Source organism: Triticum dicoccoides, chromosome 5A (genome assembly GCF_002162155.2).
Source record: "Triticum dicoccoides isolate Atlit2015 ecotype Zavitan chromosome 5A, WEW_v2.0, whole genome shotgun sequence".
Taxonomy (NCBI): Eukaryota; Viridiplantae; Streptophyta; class Magnoliopsida; order Poales; family Poaceae; genus Triticum; species Triticum dicoccoides.
In genome coordinates, this window is record NC_041388.1 from 619,005,289 (window position 1) to 619,010,872 (window position 5,584).

Genomic DNA, 5,584 nt, shown 5'->3' on the forward strand with positions numbered 1-5,584 from the left:
ATCCGGATGAGTGTCAAAGCTAACATCGACGTAACCATTTACGGCGAGCTCTTTGTCACCTCCATAAATGAGAAACATATCCTTAGTCCGTTTTGGGTACTTCAGGATGTTCTTGACCGCTGTCTAGTGATCCACTCCTAGATTACTTTGGTACCTCCATGCTAGACTTATAGAAGGCACACATTAGGTCTGGTACACAGCATAGCATACATGATAGATCCTATGGCTGAGGCATAGGGAATGTCTTTCATTTTCTCTCTATCTTCTGCAATGGTCGGGCATTGAGTCTGACTCAACTTCACACCTTGTAACACATGCAAGAATCCTTTCTTTGACTGATCCATTTTGAACTTCTTCAAAACTTAATCAAGGTATGTGCTTTGTGAAAGTCCAATTAAGCATCTTGATCTATCTCTATAGATCTTGATGCCCAATATATACTTTTATGCTATCCAGAAATTCTATATCATTTCCAATCAACAATATGTCATCCACATATAATATTAGAAATGCTATAGATCTCCCACTCACTTTCTTATAAATACAGGCTTCTCTGAAAGTCTGTATAAAACCATATGCTTTGATCACACTATAAAAGTGCAACTATCCCTGGGTGGTTTTGGTAATTCCTAACAACATATAACTCATTGAGCTAACATTATTCCAAGATTAATATTTTAGGAAAAGCTCAATGAATGGCATGGCATGGATGAGGAAAGTGGATCCCTCAAAATTCTAAGGACAAAAAGTTTGGCTCAAGCTTGAAGCTCAAGACTCTACATTTTATATTTTAGTGATCCAAGATCACATTGAGTCTATAGGAAAAGCCAATACTGTCAAGGAGGGATGAGGTGTTGCTTAATGGCTTGCTTGCTCAAAATGCTTAGTGATATGCCCCAAAATCCTCAACTACCTTCCCACATCCACATATGACCTAAACCAAAAGTCAAACTCAGCCCCACCGATTCTTTCTATCCGGCGCCACCGAGTTTCAAATGTCATAGCCACTGCCACAAACCCTAGGCAAATCGGTCTCACCGATAGGGATCTCGGTCTCACCGAGATGGGATTGTAATCTCTCTGTTTTCCTTCGTAACGTTTTGGTCTTACCGAGATGAGCGATCGGTCCCACCGAGATTGCAATGTAAACTCTCTATTTCCCTTTTGTAACACTTCGGTCTCACCGAGATGAGCGAATCGGTCCCATCGAGTTTACCTGACCAACTCTCTGGTTAGCTTATTACCAAAATCGGTCCCACCGAGTTTGTGTAATCGGTCACACCGAGATTACGTTATGCCCTAACCCTAACCATATCGGTCCTATCGAGTTGCATCTCAGTCCCACCGAAAATCCTAACGGTCACTAGGTTTGCTGAATCGGTCCGACCGAGTTTAACCATTCGGTCCCACCGAGTTTGGCAAATTGTGTGTAACGGTTAAATTTTGTGTGGAGGCTATATATACCCCTCCACCCACTCTTCATTCATGGAGAGAGCCATCAAAACATACCTACACTTCAAATACACATTTTCTGAGAGAGAACCACCTACACTTGTGTTGAGGTCAAGATATTCCATTCCAACCATATGAATCTTGATCTCTAGCCTTCCCCAAGTTGCTTTCCACTCAAATCTTCTTTCCACCAAATCCAAATCCTGTGAGAGAGAGTTGAGTGTTGGGGAGACTATCATTTGAAGCACAAGATCAAGGAGTTCATCATCAACACACCATTTGTTACTTCTTGGAGAGTGGTGTCTCCTAGATTGGCTAGGTGTCACTTGGGAGCCTCCGACAAGATTGTGGAGTTGAACCAAGGAGTTTGTAAGGGCAAGGAGATTGCCTACTTCGTGAAGATCTACCGCTAGTGAGGCAAGTCCTTCGTGGGCGACAGCCGTGATGGAATAGACAAGGTTGCTTCTTCATGGACCCTTAGTGGGTGGAGCCCTCCGTGGACTCGCGCAACCGTTACCCTTCGTGGGTTGAAGTCTCCATCAACGTGGATGTATGATAGCACCACCTATCGGAACCACGACAAAAACATCCGTGTCTCCAATTGCGTTTGAATCCTCCAAACCCTTCCCTTTAAATTCTTGCAAGTTGCATGCTTTACTTTCCGTTGCTCATATACTCTTTTGCATGCTTGCTTGAATTATGTGGAGATTGCTTGACTTGTGCTAAGATAGCTAAAATCTGCCAAGAACTAAAATTGGGAAAAGGCTAGATTTTTACTTGGTCAAGTAGTCTAATCACCCCCCTCTAGACATACTTTCGATCCTACACACTATCAAAGCGTATATTCCAACTCCGAGATGCTTGCATGATACGTCTCCGTCGTATCTACTTTTCCAAACACTTTTGCCCATGTTTTGGACTCTAACTTGCATGATTTGAAAGGAACTAACCCGGACTGACAATGTTTTCAGCAGAATTGCCATGGTGTTATTTTTGTGCAGAAATAAAAGTTCTCGGAATGACCTGAAAATCAATGGAGAATTATTTTGGAATATATAAAAAATACTGGAAGAAAGATCCACGTCAGGGGGGCCTCCACCTGTCCATGAGGGTGGGGGGAGTGCCCTACACCCCTGGGTGCGCCCCCTGCCTCATGGGCCCCCTGACGCTCCACCGACCTCAACCTTGACTCCATATATTCATGTTCGGGGAGAAAAAACCAGAGAGAAGGATTCATCGCGTTTTACGATACGGAGCCGGCGCCAAGCCCTAAACTCTCTCGGGAGGGCTGATCTGGAGTTCGTTCGGGGCTTCGGAGAGGGGAATCCGCCGCCATCGTCATCATCAACCTTCCTCCATCACCAATTTCATGATGCTCACCGCCGTGCGTGAGTAATTCCATCGTAGGCTTGCTGGACGGTGATGGGTTGGATGAGATTTATCATGTAGTCGAGTTAGTTTTGTTAGGGTTTGATCCCTAGTATCCACTATGTTCTGAGATTGATGTTCCTATGACTTTGCTATGCTTAATGCTTGTCACTAGGGCCCGAGTGCCATGACTTCAGATCTGAACCTATTATGTTTTCATCAATATATGAGAGTTCTTGATCCTATTTTGCAAGTCTATAGTCACCTACTATGTGTTATGATCTGGCAACCCCAAAGTGACAATAATCGGGACCACTCCTGGTGATGACCGTAGTTTGAGGAGTTCATGTATTCACTATGTGTTAATGCTTTGGTCTGGTACTCTATTAAAAGGAGGCCTTAATATCCCTTAGTTTCCAATAGGACCCCACTGCCACGGGAGGGTAGGAAAAAAGATGTCATAAGCACGTATGACTATATTCGGAATACATGCCTACATTACATTGATGAACTGGAGCTAGTTCTGTGTCACCCTAGGTTATGACTATTACATGACCGATCGCATCCGGCATAATTCTCCATCACCGATCCAATGCCTACGAGCTTTTCCTATATTGTTCTTCGCTTATTTACTTTTCCACTGCTATTGTTACAATCACTATAAAACCCAAAAATATTACTTTTGCTACTATTACCTTTTGCCACCGTTACCACTACTATCATATTAATTTGCTACTAAACACTTTGCTATAGATATTAAGTTTATCGGTGTGGTTAAATTGACAACTCAGCTGCTAATACTTGAGAATATTCTTTGGCTCCCCTTGTGTCGAATCAATAAATTTGGGTTGAATACTCTACCCTCGAAAACTGTTGCGATCCCCTATACTTGTGGGTTATCAAGAACATTTTCTGGCGCCGTTGCCGGGGAGCATAGCTCTATTCTTTGAGTCACTTGGGATTTATATCTGCCTATCATTATGAAGAACTTGAAAGATCAAAGAACCAAGATTTTTCCCTCAACTACGAGGGGAGGTAAGGAACTGCCATCTAGCTTGCGACACCTAAACCTACTTCTGCTATTAATTCTGATATGTCGCATGTTATTGATGATGCCACTTCTGCTTTGCATGATACTTATGATGAAACTACTTCTATGCTTGATACAACTGTGCCACTTGGTGAATTTTTTAATGAACAACTTGCTAGGGCTAGAGAGAATGAAATTATTGAAACTGATAATATTGATGAAAGTGATGATGAAGATTCTCCCCCTAGATATGAATTTCCTGTTGTTCCTGAGGGTTATGTTATGGATGAAGAAACTGCTAGAGGCTTTCTTGCTTGCAATGATAGAAGTGATCTTAAGAAATTATTAGCTAAGCTTAAAGAAAAGTCTTTGAATGCTAGAATGAAATATGATCCTGCTTATGCTACTTCACCTATCTTTATTACTGATAAGGATTATGATTTCTCTGTTGATCCTGAGTTAATTACTTTGGTTGAAACTGATCCTTTCTATGGCTATGAATCTGGAACTGTTGTGGCACATCTTACTAAATTAAATGATATAGCTACCCTGTTCACTAATGATGAGAAAACTCGCTACTATTATATCCTTAAATTATTTCCGTTCTCATTAAAGGGTGATGCTAAGATATGGTTTAATTCTCTTGATCCTGGTTGTGTGCGTAGTCCCCAAGATATGATTTACTACTTCTCTGCTAAATGTTTCCCTGCTCATAGGAAACAAGCTGCTTTAAGGGAGATATATAATTTTGTGCAAATTGAAGAGAGTCTCCCACAAGCTTGGGGAAGGCTTCTCTAATTACTTAATGCTTTGCCTGATCATCCTCTCAAGAAAAATGAAATACTTGATATCTTTTATAATGGACTAACCGATGCTTCTAGAGACCACCTGGATAGTTGTGCTGGTTGTGTTTTTAGGGAAAGAACAGTTGATCAAGCTAAAATTCTATTGAATAATATGTTGACTAATGAATATAATTGGACACTTCCTGAACCAACTCCTAAGCCAACTCCGAAGAAAAGGAGTATTCTATTTCTTAGTCCTGAAGATATGCAAGAGGCAAAGAAATCTATGAAAGAAAAAGGAATAAAAGCTAAAGATGTTAAGAATTTACCTCCTATTGAAGAAATACATGGTCTTAATTTTCCGCCTGTTGAAGAAACACATGGTCTTGATAACCTGACACAGGTAGTAAACGTAAATTCTCTCTATAGATATGATAAAGCTGAAATCCCTCCTAAGTTTGCTAGCCAATGCTTAGATGAGTTTGATAATTTTATGGTTAAACAAGAAGACTTCAATGCTTATGTTGGTAGACAGTTGAAACATAATGCGTATATGATTGAACACTTGAGTGATTATATGGCTAGTGTTAAAGGAGAACTTAAACTTATTAGTAAACATGCTGCTATGGTTACCACTCAAGTAGAACAAATACTTAAAGCCCAAAATGATTTGCTCAATGAATTGAATAATAAGAAAAATGATAATGCTGTTAGAGTTATGACTAGAGGTGGTAAAGTGACTCAGGAACCTTTGTATCCTGAGGGCCATCCTAAGAGAAGTGAGCAAGATTCTCAAAGAGCTAATATTGATGCACCTAGTCCTTCTAAAAGGAAGAAAAAGAAAAATGATAGGACTTTGCATGCTTCTAGTGAACCTATTGTAGACACACCTAAGAATCCCAATGATATTTCTATTTCTGATGCTGAAACACAAGCTGGTAATGAACAT